The sequence below is a fragment of the Dendrobates tinctorius genome, unplaced genomic scaffold (assembly GCF_039654945.1).
Source record: "Dendrobates tinctorius isolate UK_male_01 unplaced genomic scaffold, ASM3965494v1 ptg000572l, whole genome shotgun sequence".
Taxonomy (NCBI): domain Eukaryota; kingdom Metazoa; phylum Chordata; class Amphibia; order Anura; family Dendrobatidae; genus Dendrobates; species Dendrobates tinctorius.
Window position 1 is genome coordinate 692103 of NW_027362230.1, and position 16699 is coordinate 708801.

The 16699-nt window shown below is 43.2% G+C and overlaps 1 protein-coding gene across 1 annotated transcript in view; it reads right to left on the minus strand.

Moving 5' to 3' along the window:
• DNER (delta/notch like EGF repeat containing) overlaps positions 1 to 16699 on the minus strand; it is a 344793-nt gene that overhangs the window by 186763 nt on the left and 141331 nt on the right.

Consider the following 16699-nt stretch of genomic DNA (forward strand, 5'->3'; position numbering starts at 1 on the left):
TGAGGTGGGCACCCAATTCCACATTTTCTAGTCTTGTACCGGGATTGTGGGCTTTTGGGACGAGGTGAGAACCTTGATAAATAAGGTCCTTTATGTGGAGGTGGGACTTGATCCGGCTATCTATTTACTTAATGTTCCTCCTAAAGGGATGGGGAAAAAGTCAGCCAGATTACTACTTCATTTCTTACTGCAGCTAGGTGTCTGATTGCCCTCAACTGGAAACAACCCTCTCCTCCATTTCAGCAGCACTTATTGAATAGAATAGCAGACATTCACAGAATGGAGTACATGATGGCTTTGATGGGGGTGAGAGTGGACAGCTTCGATTCTATTTGGGCCCACTGGGATTGTTTCGGGGCTCAGAGAAATGGCTGAGGACTAACCTACTCCCACTATTACTCTATGGAGTCTGCATCCCTTCCCCTTTTCCTTGTGTGTATGTCTTTTCTTGTGTATATATGGGATTCATTCATTAGTATTTTTGTTTTTAATGTTTTTACTGTTTAACCTTAATTTAATCCTTTAATGGGATTTTCTGTACATCAAATGCTGATGGCAGCTAACAACTCTGTTAGCTACCATCAGCATTTGAAGTCTATGTTTATAGGACTCTTAGCCTTTCGGAATTTAATGTCTAATTTGAATATGCGGTGTCTCAGGCCTAGAGACTGTATTGTATTATTCTTGTATAACATGCCTTCACACTGGAGGTACCCTGGGCTTAATTTGCTTTTTTTCTCGGATTTGTGTCCAATTTTTAAGTTAAAAATTTTTCTCAGTAAAAATTCACAGTAAAAAGAAAGTGTTTTGCAAAAATTTCTATCCTGATTTTTTTTTTTGCACTGGTTTGATTGAGTAGTGTCTAGTTTGCAATGGATTCCACCAAGAGCCGCTTCAAAGAACTGACGTGCACTCTCTTTTCTCCCACCAAGTGTTTTTCAAAACCTCAAGTGAAATAAAAATTCAAAAGACTGAACATATGAAAAGAAAAATGGTATTATAATAGAAATTAATAGAGTCTTTCAAGTGATTTTTCTGGTGACTTTTGAAACAGATCCCCTCTGAAAAAAAAACTCCTGAAACATCTATTTGAACACACCCTTAAAGGGGTTGTCCACTGCTAGGAAAACCCCTTCTTAAACTGAATGTTTGACCCCCGATAAAATAATAAAGACTATACTCACCTCCCATGCTGTTGCTGTTCCCGCTGTGTCGGCACTCGATGTCCCAAGGGTTGTGATGCGCTGGCATCACTGTCTCCACCTTTGTACGAACTGAACATAAAGAGGAAGCCAGAGCGGCATCTGATTCCTGACTTCCTCTTCATGTTCAGTTTGTCCAAAGGCGGAGACAGTGACGTCAGTGGTGTTTGGGCACCAGGCATCACGTGTCATTCAACCAAATCACAGCCCCAGGACCGCAAGTGCCATCACTGCTGGAACGGTGCCGGCACGGGAGGTGAGTATAGGCTTTATTAATTCATTGGGGCCAAACATTTAGTTTAAGAAGGCGTTGTCCTAGTAGTGGACAATCCCTTTAAAGAGAGCCTGACACCTGATACACGCTGCCCAATGCGTGGCCAGCATGTATGAAGCAAGGGCTGTATAAACTCAGCAGAGACCTGTCAATCCAGGGCAGCAGTCAGTGAGAAGACTTTTAAAGCATGTTCTTCTCTGAAACATTGCAGCGTTTCAGACTCAAACAAACCTGGCTAGGTTCATACAGAGTCCGTGCCTGATACTTGCAGCACACAGATTGGTCAGGTTCACACCACGTTTTACTTGCAGTTAAAAACGTGAAGCTTTTCCAGCAGAAGCTGGTGTTTTATTATCCTGAAGCATTTTTGACATTTTGGTAACGTTAATGTTCTTTGAAACATTTTCTTTACATTGTCTTGTGAGTTTTATTTACATTTTTTTAAGCTCTTTTTTTAAGCATTCTTAAAGTATCTTTTCGGGATAATTTTCTCAGACTTTTGAAATCCATGAATAGCATCTTTTAAGTCTTAAAATTTAAGACAAAAACACTTACAGAATGCTCTAAATGACGCTTGGGTTTCTTCAGGGTGTTTTTTTTTTTTTTAGTTTTCACATTGACTTCTATTGTAAAGTATGGAGCGGCATCCTAGTGGAAAATGCCTGAAGAATAGTCAGGACACTTCTTTTTACCTGAAGCTGTTAAAAAAAATGCTGAAAGACCTGAAAGTATGACCCGCAATGCTGTTTTTCAAAAGTAATAAATAGGAAGAATCTTTCCAGTGCTCTCTGGATGCTTTTTCAAGCACTATTCCAAAAATGCAGTGTGTTCATACCCTAAGGCTGTGTGCGCATGCTGAGTATTGGCTTGCAAAAATTTCTGCAAGATTTCTGCATCTCTTGGCAGGAAAAACACTGCAGCAAAAATGCACGTTTTTGGTGCATATTTTTTAATGCATTTTTGTACAACAATGAAGGCTTTTTTAAGATAAAGATATTTAAAAAACTTTACCGTAGATATTTAAAAAAAGTTTTGTGATGTTATTTCTTGGTTCAGCACCACCTTTTTCATGCTGATGCAGTGTCATCAGGCTAATGGAATTAGGGCTTGGTGTCAGCCCGACACCCTCATTACTAAGCCGGTAAGTAAACACAAACACACAAAAAACAAACACACACAAAACTACACACACATTGTCACCAGCCTATGTAGGAGCATTAAAAGAACGAGCGTACATAGGCTGTAACCAAACAGCAACTGTTAATTTTTAAGAAAAAAAAATTGTGTGGGCTCCCACATAATTTTAACAACCAGCAGAGCAAAAGCCGACGGCTCTTGTTAATATTCTGGGGAGGAGCCAAAAGCCATAAAGGTTCCCAGGCTATTAATATCAGATCACAACTGTTTGCTTAGCCTTTACTGGCTAGCTTACAGGGGGACCACAAAAAACTGACAATAGGTTTCCCAATAAAATCTAACCAGCAAAGGCTAGCCAGACAGCTGTGGGCTGATATTAATAGCCTAGGAAGTGGCCATGGATATTGGCCCCATCCCAGACTAAAAACATCAGCTCTCAGCTGCACCTTAAAATGCACATCTATAAGATGAGCCAAATCTGGAGCTTAACCTCGCTCTTCCCACTTGCCCTGTAGCGGTGGCAAGTGGGGCTCATATTTGTGGGGTTGATGTCACTTTTGTATTTTCAGGTGACATCAAGCCTACAGCTTAGTAATGGAGAGGCGTCCATAAGACACCTATCCATTAGTAACCCCATAGTGATATTGTATAAAAAACACACCCAGAATAAAGTATTTTTTTTAAATAATGACACAGACTCCTTTAATGAATTTTAATTAAACCATACTCAAACACCTAATCCACCAAAGCCAATGTCTCTTGCCACACAAATAAAATAAACCACAATATTCTTCACCTATCCGCAGAGAAGATAATCCATAATGCCCCATGATGATCCTGATGACTTTGAGAGCAGTCACTGATGTGACTGCTCTCAAAGACAGCCAGCGATACAATGACACAATGACATGAGTTAATCCCTCCCGTAGTGTATCACTGAGTTGCCATGAGGTAGTTCCTTAAGTGACAGTACCGAAGCTGATCAGCTGATGAACTCCGGTGAACTCTCTCACAGCAGCTCGGTGATACACTGACAGGAGGTAATCGCTCCCGCACTGTATCACAGGCGGCCGGGTAGAGCAGTCAAATCTCCCGTTGTGACTGTTCTACATTTGAGATCGCCATGAGACACTCGGGATTACGTGGACTACGAGGACAGGTGAGTATATGGTGGTTTACTATTTTTTATTTTTTCTAGGGCATCGGGGATTGGGCATTAAGGTGAGTATAATGGGTTTTTTATTATTTGAAAATGTATGTAATTATTTTACTTTTTTTTTCAACTGTGAGCACAGGCGCCAGCTGATGAGACTACGTCTCCCATCAGCGGCACCTGCTGTCACTGTTATCAGTGAAAGCAGACGCAGCCCGATGGGAGCAGTAGTCTCATCAGCCCACGTCTGCTGACATGGATTTGACTGACTTAATTGAAGTCAATGGGTGAAAACCACTGCAAGTACTCAAAGGAAATGTACTGATTATGTGCACAACACTTCAGGATTGTCATTGAATTAGCTTGCATAAGGATTCCATAGCATTTTTGGCCCATTTCCGAGCAGAAAAACGCTGTGAAAACACCTTAACACTCACTCCCCGATGCCCTCATCTCCTAGAAAAAAATAAAAATAATAAACCACATCACTCAACTGTCCGCCATTGTCCACGTAATCTTGAGTGTCCCACGGCAATCTTAAGTGTAGAACAGTCACATCAAGAGATGTGACTGCTCTACCCGGCCGCCGCCGATACACTACAGGAACGATTACCTCCTGTCAGTGTATCACTGAGCTGCCATAAGAGAGTTCACCAGCTGATCAGCTCTGGTGCTCTCACTTATGGCACTGCTGCGTGAGAACTTCTTACAGCAGCTCAGTGATACACTGCGGGAGCGATTACCTCCTGTCAGTGTATCGCCGGCAGTCTTTGAGAGCAGTGACATCAGTGACTGCTCTCAAAGTCTTTAGGATCATTGTGGGACATTATGGATTATCTTCTCTGCGGACAGTTGAGGAATATTGTGGTTTATTATTCTATTTTTGTTGCAAGAGACATTGGCTTTGGTGAATTAGGTGTTCAGTGAGTATGGTTTAATTAAGATTCATTAAAGGAGTCTGTGTCATTATTTCAAATAAAGGACTTTATTCTGGATTTTTTTTTATACAATATCACTATGGGGTTACTAATGGATAGGTGTCTTATAGATGCCTCTCTATTACTAACCTGTGGGCTTGATGTCACCTGACAATACAAAGGTGACATCAGCCCCACAAATATAAACCACCCTTGCCACCGCTACAGGGTAACTGGGAAGAGAGAGGCTCAGTGCCAGATTTGGCACAGCTGATATTAATAGCCTGGAAACCTTTATGGCTATTGGCTCCATTCCAGAATATTAACATCAGCCCTCAGCCGTCGGCTTTCCATCTGCTGGTTATTAAAATTATGCAGGAGCCCCCACCATTTTATGTTTTCATTTTGCTTTCTTTAAAATTAACAGTTGCTGTTTGGTTACAGCCTATGTATGTTCGTTCTGTTAATGCTCCTACATAGGCTGGTGACAATGTGTGTGTAGGTTTGTGTGTGTTTTTGTTTACTTAATGACTTAGTAATGAGGATGTCAGCCAAACACCTTTTCATTACTAAGCCTACTTAGGTCTAGGTGTTAATGACAGCTGCTGACACCAAGCCCTAATCCCATTACCCTGATGCCACTGCATCAGTATGAAAATGTGGTGTTGAAACAAGAATTACATCACAAAACTTTTCTTTTTAAATATCTTTATTTAGCTAAAAAAAAGCCTTCATTGCTGTACAAAAACGCATGCAAGAAAACGTGGCAAAAATGCACCAAAAAAGCATGTTTTGGTGCAGCGTTTTTCCTGCTAAGAGATACAGAAACTTTGCAGACATTTCTGCAAGCAAATACTCAACGTCCGCACATAGCCTGTCTCCTAATAAGGCAGGGCATTCCTCATTAACCATTAATATGTGCTATTAATTACACTCATTCGTCATACTTCCTCAACTCTAACACAGGAACCTGCGGCAAAGAAATGATGGTAGGCATGTGTAACATATAAATGACATCAAGTACTTGGGAACAAAGAAATTGTGACTCCATTCTCCTGAGAAAGCATAAATCGCCTTGTGTTTTTTGCTCCATCAGCAACATGCATAGTTACTGGTGATTGCTGCAGGGTCCTACTGGGAGGTGGATGCCCAGGAGTGAGCATACAGTTGTGCTCAATAATGTACAAAACTCAGCAGAATTTTTGCTTTCTTGGCCTTTTTTTCAGAGAATATGAATGATAACACTCATACTTTTTCTCCACTCATGGTTAGTGGTTGGGTGAAGCTATTTATTATGAAACTACTGTGTTTTCTCCTTTTTAAATCATAATGACAACCCAAAACATCCAAATGACTCTGATCAAATGTTCACATACCATGGTGATTTTGGCCTAGTAACATCAACAGAAGTTGACATAAATGGGTTTGAATGGCTACTAAAGGTATCATCCTCACCTGTGACCTGTTTGCTTGTAATCAGTGTGTGTGCATAAAAGCTGAATTTCTGGGATCCACACAGACTCTTGCATCTTTCATCCAGCCACTGACATTTCTGGATTGTGAGTCTTTGGGAACGCAAAAGAATTCTCAACGGATCTACAGAAAAAGGTAGTTGAACTGTATAAAACAGGGAAGGGATACAAAAAGATATCCAAGGAATTGATAATGCTAGTCAGCAGCATTCAATCTGCTATTAACAAATGGAAAATCGGGGGCTCTGTAAAAACAAAACCACGGTCAGGTAGACCAACAAAAAATTTGTCCACAACTTGAAAATTGTTCAAGATGCGAAGAAAAACTCACAAATAACATTCACTGAAATACTGGACCCTCTGAAAATTAGCAGTGTGGCTGTTTCAAGCTGCACAATAAGGAGGCACTTGAAGAAAAATGGGCTGCATGGTCGAGTTACAATTACTGCACAAATACGACAAAGAATCTTGCCTACAATACGCAAAACAGCACAGAGACAAGCCTCAAAACTTCTGGAACAAGGTAATTTGGAGTGATGAGACCAAAATTGAACTTTTTGGCCACATTTGGAAGAGGTCAAGAAGGCCTTTGATGAAAGAAACACAATTCCTACTGTAAAGAAACTTGGTCAAAGTTGAAGGAAAGATGAATGCAGCACGTTATCAGCAAATACTGGAGGCAAATTTACAATCATCAGCTCGGAAGCTGCGCATGGGTTGTACTTGGACACTCCAACATGACAACAATCCAAAACACAAGGCCAAGTCGACCTGTCATTGGCTACAGCAGAACAAAGTGAGGGTTCTGGAGTGGCCATCTCAGTCTCCTGACCTCAATATCATTGAGCCACTGTGGGGAGATCTCAAGTGCGCAGTTCATGCTAGACAGCCCAGGAATTTACAGGAACTGCAGACTTTTTGCCAAGAAGAGAGGGTCGCTTTACCATCTGACAAAATAAAGAATCTCATCCACAACTACCATAAAAGACTTCAAGCTGTCATTGATGTTAGATGGGGCAATACACGGTTTTAAGAAATGGGGTATGTGAACTTTTGATCAGGGTCATTTGGATGTTTTGGGTTGTCATTATGATTTAAAAATAGAAAACACAGTAGTTTGACAATAAATGGCTTCACTCAACCACTAACCATGAGTGGAAAAAAAGTTTTGGTGTTTTCATTCATAGTCTCTGGGAAAAAAAAGGCTAATAAAGCAAAAATTTTGCTGGGCTATGTAAACTTTTGAGCACAACTGTGCATGTAATCAGAGGCGGACACAGACAGAAGAGGCTCCTGTACAAGAACAGTATATGGGCCTTTACAGTCCAATAGCTCTTCATAATGCACAATCCCACCTGGAGATGTAAATGGGCCCCCTTACCTCTTGGTGCCCTGCACCAATGATATGCCCCCCTTCTGTATGCAATATACACAGTTAGCGTGGTCACACACTGTGTGCATAATCTGACGTCGGAGTTTGTAGTCTGTTACCTTGGAGACACATTGGTCTGCACAGAACTGATAGGCACAAAATTGGACATTTTTAATCAGGACTATATTACGTTGCCTGATTTTTCATTTTAGATTCACTGAAGCATGTTATCAGCACGTTATATACATGATTGGACAGATGAACTGTGGAGAATAGGACTCGAAGTTCCGTATTTTTATCGTATTTAGTACTTAGGTAAGAAAAGATAAGTATATCGCTGATAGGTCCCTAGATATAGTAATGTATTTTACTGATCCCAGTAGGAGGCAGAATTTCATTGATGATAAATACTGGCTAATAATAGCTTTATAAAGTCACCATAGATATCATGAAAACTGTATTATTTCTCTGAAAATGGCTTTTCTCTGAAATATCAGCTTTGGAAAAATCCCTACTTGCCGTGACAGGAATAGTAAGGAGCAATATTGCAAATCATTTTAAGATCATTCCTCGAATAAAAGTAAGAAAACCCGTTTAGGAGAAGAACCAGTTTGTATGAAAGACGTTTGTCATTTCGGAGCTTCCCCATCCGCTCCCCTTGCACCAATATACGTCTCCTACCTAATGACTGACATAAATTGTGTCACTGTTCTCCCTCCAGCCGCAGATCCCAAAGGAGATTTCTACTTGTATCTGAAACAAATTACCTCAATCTGTTTCATGGCTTTCCTCTCATCCTCCATATCCATAGGTTCTCACAAATCGAGCTCCTTTCCCTCTCCCTTATCTCCCTGAACAAGTCACAAGTAAAAAGCAGGGATAGTTCTTCTGGCCAGATAAGTGGTATTACATGCAGGCTCTAAACTATAAGGTGATTGTGAGAAATGGACGTTCTCCTTAATATCACCAGCTCTGAATCCACAAACTGAGATGCCGGTATCACACTAACAGGTAGGCAATGGCACAAACGCCTCAAAGGCCACCGGACTCCATGCAACATAGCTGACCGGCAGTGATCTAAGACGCCCATGTGGAGGCTTCAGTGTGAATTCTTACATCTAGTTTTACACCTATTTATTATGTGTTTTAAAAACCTTGCAGCTTAGGCCTCTTTCACACATCAGGTTTGTGCCGTCAGGCACAATCCGGCATGTGTGTAAAAAAACGGATCCGTTTTTTTTTACCGCCGGATGCGTTTTTTTGTCATTGAGAAGCACATGCGCCGGATCGCGCCGCATGTGCTTCCGTTTGTTCCGGTTTTTACCGGATCCGGCTGAATTCCTCTGTCCGGCGGCCGGACAGGACGGGTGCTGCAGCGTTTTTTTGTCCGGCGAAAAAAGCCGGACATGGATGTATGCGGCCCTTCCGGCTCTGCGGGACAATGTTTCTCAATGGCACATTCCGGCCGCTGGATCAGACTTCTACCTGATCCGGCCACCGCATGCACGGTTTTACCCTGTGCGCATGCCCGGATATCTCTCTCTCTCTCTTTAACCCGTTCTCTCTCTCTCATACCCCGGTCTCTCTCTCTCTCTTTCATATCCCGTTCTCTCTCTCTCTCTTTCATGCCCTGTTCTCTCTCTCTTTCATACCCCGTTCTCTCTCTCTCTCTTTCATGCCCCGTTCTCTCTCTCTCTCTTTCGTACCCTGTTCTCTCTCTCTTTCATACCACGTTCTCTCTTTTTCATACCCCGTTCACCGGCTCCTGGATCCTTTTCTTCCCTGGTGACCCCTTTGCAACATAGCCGTGTCAGGCGCCGTAAGATGCGCCGCATCTACTTCCGGTCCCTCCGTTCACGGCTGGATCCGGCACTCCATCTTTTTGCCGCATGGCGCCGGAATGCCACCGACGGATATGTGAAAGTAGCCTTAGCCGTAAAAGGGGCTTTGCTTAAAAGGAATTGTAGGGGCAGAGACTCTGATTCCAGCAATGTGTCACTTACTGGGCTGCATGCTGCAGTTTTGATTAAAAATTGCTTCGTCTACTGCAGTTCTCTAATGCTGAGCTCTGTATAACCCCGCCCCCACCGCTGATTGGCAGCATTTCTGTATACATTGTGCATAAGCAGAAAGCTGCCAATCAATGGGGGGGCGGGGTTGGACTACCAGGCAGCAGGTTTACTAGTCCTCTATTGATAATCTCCTGCTGATAAAGCTGTGATTTTATCAACCTACACTTAGCACCCCAGTAAGTGACACATTGCTGGAACAAGGACCTTTGTTTCTACATCTTGCTGCTGGCAGATCAAGTGGCAAAAACCTGGTGACAGATTCCATTTAAGATGTGGCAAAACTTTTGTTGCCTCTTTTTATTATGTTATTCTTACACTGTGGCAAGTGAAATTGTTATCAACTCGGAGGAATTTTCACGCCCTCACCTGTGCAGCGATGGAAAAAAACCTTCTGTTCTTTTGTAGCTATGTACAAATCATAAATTGATTTTGACACATTTGCTCATCATACATTTTTTTCACTGTGGTGATCTACTGGTGAAGAAGATCTGTAGATCTACATGGCTCGTCAACATCACTGTGGCCTTGCCAATATACAAATAATATAGGAATGAAGTATTAATATTAATGATACAATTGGGATTTATTCACATTTCTTTACATCTCAAGGCCTTCAAGTGCTCACGGATTAGTGATGGCGAGAACAGTGTAGGTTCCAGCATTCTTCTGGCCACCAAATGTACCAGAACACTATTGAAAACAATTCATGCTTTTGATTTGCTTGCATCTATCTAAAAGTCTTGACTCCAGCCTTAAAGAAGTTCTCCCATAAACATTTCTATTGGCAAAACCTGTATATGTGCCTGTATTGTAGTTTATGTGCATTACTATACTCATCGATCACCGTCTCTTCCGTTTTCCAATGTCCTCTTCTGGATCATTCTGATTTGAGCAGTAAATCGCTACTGCAACTTAAAACTATAGAGAGTCAGAGTGAGTTACCCTGTAAGGGCACAGTCAGACGGCCGTACAGCACAGACAACAATCGCATTGCAATGCCCGAACTGGCCAGCGGCTCTCCTCACCAAAGCATGACAGCATGTATTTTTATGCAGTTGTCAAGCTCGGGTAGGGAGAACCGCCGGCCAGTCCGAGTACTGCAATGTGATCATTGTCTGCGTTATACGGCCGTCTGACTGCACTGTAAAAGCGATTTCTGACTCACACAGAAACCCCGGTGTGAGTCGGGTAGTAGGAACAGCCATCACGGAGCAGCGCTGGAAACGAGAGAAGACGAGATCGATGAGTACATTAATGCTCCTACACTACACTCTACACAGGCTTAGGTAATAAAAGCTGTAATGGGTGTGCTTCATTAATGAGTATCAGGCCAAAAAAATAAAGACCTATTTATTGAATTATACTGCTAAAATCTCATCCACTTTGTAATACACTGTCGATTTTCAACCTGGTCTATCTGAAAAACAAAAAAAAAAGATGCAACTAAAGGAGCTGTCACATCAAGTTCTCCTGTTCTTCAAATTTAGATTGAATGACAATCAGCTACTTAGCATTAGATTTCTAGGCTTGAGTCTTCTGCTCTTAGTTAGAGACTCTACCCTTCAGCTAAAAGAGGGAGGTCCTGAGAATTAACCCTTCCCATGATGTCTTTTTTTCCTAAAATTAGACATACCTTTATAACGATACGGATGACAGGCTGAATGGTTGCATGATGCGACCATACAGCCTGTCATCCAGCAGAGACACTGTGTGCTCAGTGTCTCCCTGTGAACTCCCATTCCCTGTCTGAGGGCACCGCGAGCGTGAGAAAGTTCTCCTGCTCGTGGTGCCGCCAGACAGGTCCTGCGAGTTCACAGCCAATGAACTCGCTTCACCTATGTGATGTCAGCGTGAGCACAGTGGGAAATTTTCTGACCGTGCTCGCACATATATCAGAAAGGGCTATCTATCTATCTATCTATCTATCTATCTATCTATCTATCTATCTATCTATCTATCTATCTATCTATCTATATATATATATAATGTGCGTGTTTTCAAGAATATTTTGTTTGAAAACTATGTGTAAATGACTTAGAGAATTTCTCTATGTAAAAGCTCATGTTAAAATCGCATTGCAATCGGATAGCAATCCCACTGCATTCAGATGTGAATCGGATGCTAGGTATGAAAAATCAGATTGTACTCGCATGACACTAGCATTACACTCGTGCGACTCTCGGCAGGGAGTCTCGGACCGATTTTTCAAACTTTTAGTGTAACGCCGGCCTAAGCAAAATAGTTCTGGCTTCCTACAGCCATCAGTTTTGGGAGCTCGCTCCATATAGACATACATAATTACTATTAGACTCAGCACTAGCAGTAACCTTCATGTGGCGGCTGCAGGCACAGGGCACAGTGGGCCTTACAGCGCAGAGACTGATGGATGCGCTTGGGATGCATATTTGAAAGTTGAACTTTATCTCCATCTCAATTGCCGCCTATGTGGCAGTGATTTATAACAAAAATGTACTCCAGCCATCTGCAGTGGAGCGAGCTATCCACAAAGACGCAAGATGAATCTTTACTAGAGGATCATTTATGAAGCAATATTATTTAAGCATTCACAATTGGAGCTCAATTAAATACATCTTAAGTATTTTCATTTGACAGCTCTGACCTTATTCCAATTACACTGGTCCACGACAAATAGCAGCTCCAGCGGAGATTAAACAAATAAAATGTGCAATTTATTGAGGGACTAATCTCAGGGAGGAAAATGAAATCTAGTTTCTGCCTCCGCGCTCAAACTCTGTCTCGCTGGTATACATTGTCTGTGACAGGCGAGAAACACTTATTTCTGTAGCAAAATGTCACCACTCAACAAATACTCGCTTTACACTCAGAGCCAAAAAGACATTCTGCTCATCCACGCAGATCGGCTACCAAGCTGGTAAGACATAAAGGGGCTGTCTACCTTCCGGGTCAGTTTCTTTTTCACTTAAATGCATGTATTTATGGCTAAAAAAGAATTTTTGCAATTTGCTTTCATTACAAATTTTGCACAATTTAGCTCTGACAGGCTCCTTGTTTGACTGCAAATTTAACTATGATGTGGTCTAAGGTTATAAATCAACTGAGAGGTAAAAAAGACAAAGAAGAGTTAAAAACTCTCTCACTGGACTCAGAATGAGCTCCCTGACAGATTCTCATTTAACCCATTCTGCAGCCAGCAAAGGCCAGAGAAGCTCAAAAACTGGAAAAGGCGTGGCTTCAGTATAGTGAGCGGCTGCTGTAACCACACCTCCGATACGGACTGACAGCCGACTCAGCACTAATGCTTTGCTGAGCTGGCTGTCAGTCAGTGCTGGAGTATGGTTACATCCGCTGCTCACTGTGTACTGAGCGGTGACTGAAGCCGTACCTCTATGAATGAAAGCCAGAGGCTGCCAGGAGGAATAGAGTTCATCACCTCCCAATTGCCAGGCTTCCAGTGCTGCAGCTGCACAGCTTTACAACACTAATAACCTGCACATAAACCCCTTATTGGCAATTTAATAACGTTTTTTGACATGACAGGTTCCTTTTAGTGATCCAATTTTTCAAAGGTTGCATTATCATCCATGGCCTGAAGGTGAAAACGGAATACAGTTAGTATGAGATTATATTCAATAAGGACAAAAGTATTGGGATACTCCTCTTAATCACTGAATAGTGACAGGGAGTGTGCTCAGATACAGCATGCTCAGATATTATCTGAGTATCTTGGGCAAGCTCATATATTATGTTCGAGTCCCAGTAGCTACCGTATTCGTGGCTGCATAACAAACAGGCATAGTTCCCCATGTAAAATAGCCGCAATGAAATACTCGCCTCTAGGAGGACATCAGGGGGAGGCTAGAGAGCAGAAGCAACTCACTTCTTCTGGATGCCGGTTTTGCCAGAAGGAAGCATTTGCTGATTGGCTGCAGGGCATTGTTGTGTTATGGGAGCCCCGGGAGAGCAGATGCCAACATCACTGGTACGGAACTGGCACCGCAGGTGGGCATACAGCTGCTATTATTTTACATAAGGGAACTATGGTGACTAAGAGAGGGTTGTCTGAGATGTGGACAACCCTTTAACTAGGGTGAAGGTTGTGAGTCTGGCCCTCTCATACATTAGAGCCTGACCTCACAAATGTTCTACTGGAGGAGAGAGCAAAAATTCCCACTGACGCCTCCAAAATTTTGTAGAAAGCCTTCCCAGATGAGGGGAAGCTGTTTTACGTGCCAAAAGTGTGGCCAACTCCATATTAAAGGCAATTGTCATTGCATCTCTCAGACACCAGCGCGCCCGCATGGTTTTAGAGGCAGAAGACACTTCAGGATAATGCTGGAGGTGTTTTCGAGCTCTGTTTGCAGTGGCCTTGCCGTCAGCTTTTTATTTCATTTCATATATAAAGCAGTAGCGGCTTCCATGGTCAGGTCACTTCTTTTAGCCACTTCACAGTTTTCAAAGCCTTGAGCTGTTAGAAGTAAAAAAAGATGGAACATATGCACAGTAAGTCGTTTCAATATTGCTGCACATGTTCATTCTTTATGATGCTGTTTTTAGCGCTTTTTCAGGCGGGTTCCAGGTAGAATTTGCCTGAAAAAGATGACATGTTCACATACCCTACTGCCTATGGATGTAGAACAGGAGGTCATGACAGCACCTGTAGGTGTAATGTGTGGGCGTCACAACATTATACCAAACACAGATGACCTAGTGTAAAGAGCGGCTGCAAACCATAGCATGCAAATCAATGTCAGACAGCGCCGTTCAGACCTTGATTTTAACAATGCCACTCTACCCTGAAGAATTCAGTCTAGATATTTTACCGTTTGTTAAGCAGACTGCTTTGTGCCCAAAACCTGCAATACAAAGTATAACTCAATCATCTTCTAGTCTTTCACATTTCGCATTTTCACTATTTATTCTAACCACTAGACAATATTACTTAAACAAGACACGTCTCTTTTGCTGTCACTTATTATTATTTTTATTATTTTTACTCATTTATCTAGCCCTATTAATTCCACAGCGCTTTACAGACATTATCATCACTGTCCCCGATGGGGCTCACAATCTACATTCCCTATCAGTATGTCTTTGGAGTGTGGGAGGAAACCAGAGAACCCAGAGGAAACCCACACAAACACGGGGAGAACATACAAACTCCTTGCAGATGTTGTCCTTGGTGGGATTTGAACCCAGGACCCCAGGGCTGCAAGGCTGCACTAATAACCACTGAGCCACTGTGCTGCCCACTTTGTGGCAGTGTAATGAGGACATTTTATGTCACTATTATTTAAGCGCCATTATTATTATTGATCTACATGGCATCATTATTAGCACATTGCATGTTACTATTTTGAGGGCACAGTGCAGATATTTTTGAGAACCCTGTACAAGGGTACGTGCACACTGAGGCCCCAGTTCATCAAAGCTTCTACACCAGAAAGTTTTCAGAAGTTGCAACATGTTTGCTCAATGAAAGGCTACACAAAGATTTTGAGAGTTTTTATGCCATTTATTCCCAGCTCCAACAAAGTGTGTGGAGTTGGTGTGTAACAGAGTGTGGTGACCCCAACTCATGATGAGCGGTGGCATACCTAATGCCATAAATCTTACTCAAGTTCCTAACTGGAGTAAGATGTGTGGCGAGGAGCAAGCCTCTTTGCATCCCACCTGACTTCCTAAGAGACATGTGTGGCGCCCCTGAGGCTTCAGTCGCCACAGAGGTACTGCACCTTCTCCTAAGGTGTAGTGCCCCACCATCCAGGTAGGCTGGGAACTCCTTTCCGCATTTCAACACCTGCACCCCACACACAGGATAGTTCAGCAGGGACCCATCCATGCTTTATGCTGGAAAGGTCATAGGGTGCCTTTTGTGGTCCCTGGCTTCGTAACACGAGAGGTGCTGGGGAGGCGAGTGGAGTTAGATATAAAAGAGAGGGAAGGTGTAGGATTTCAGGTCAGTCTGACAGAAGGTCAATCTGGGGTGAGTCCCAGAGAGAGAGCAGGCTGACAGCAGGTCAGCCTGAGAGGAGCTCAAGGCGGAGGAAGGCAGTCAGTCAGGAGAGACTGATGACTGGTCTTAGTGGAACGAGCTCCTCAGGGAAGGAAGAGGAGAAAGAGACGTAGACTCAAGACTACAGATTCCATAAGAGAGATAGAACAGAACGGAATGAAGGAGAATAGAAGGATGGTGGGAAGCAGGTTGAGAAAGAGAGAGAACCCTTCCAGTCCAGAGATCGCAAAGGCCGGGGCCTGGTCCCCGAGGTTGATTGGAACTTTATGTCCGGCAACAGACACCGGAGGAGTAGTGAGCCACTAACGCCTGGCTCCCATCATAGACTTGGGACACAACAGCAACTGAATAGAGAGCCGGGACAGTGAGGAGTCCCCGAGCAGGCTACAGCTGTCTGTCATACAAGTAAAGACTAGGAACACCTAGAGAGAGGCATTCCAGAGTAACTATGTACTGGAGTGCTTCGCACCTAAAGGCGCATTGGAGGAGTCTTTCAGGAAGGTACATGTTGGCGGAGTGTGGAAGGGAGAATCCTATCCTGCCTGGAGGTTGGCTGGAGGCCTGACCTGGAGAACACAGTACAGAGGCAGGCAGTTGTGTGAACTGCAAACAGTGAGTAAAGCTTTGGAACCGCATACTCTGGTGTCCTCCAGTTATTCCAGCACCACTACACCTGGGCACCAGCCTCCATACCATTCTGTGCCTCTCCTCATCCATTGCACCTACACTGCCCTGGGACTACAGCTCCACCTGTGGGGAGCTATACCATCTCTGCTGCACCACACCTTCAGTCCCAGCGGATCTGCATGCAGCGTTGGCTTACCATCTTACTTGCCAAACACCACAGGTGGCATCACAAACTATTCATATAAACTTTAACACCATTAACATCACCGCCATTGATATTGGGCGCCCAGGGCCACGGACCGGGTCACCGCTGCTGTGACACATTCCCGCCTTGACACCGGCCCGGTACCGAGTACCCCCCGCTGCCCTGGGTGTGCGAGGGCGACCCACATGCTCTTCTTGATTATCAGGCACCTTGAACTCCACCACTTCACCTCATCAAGGCTTGTGAGGAAAAGCCAGTCTTGATTAATCAGGG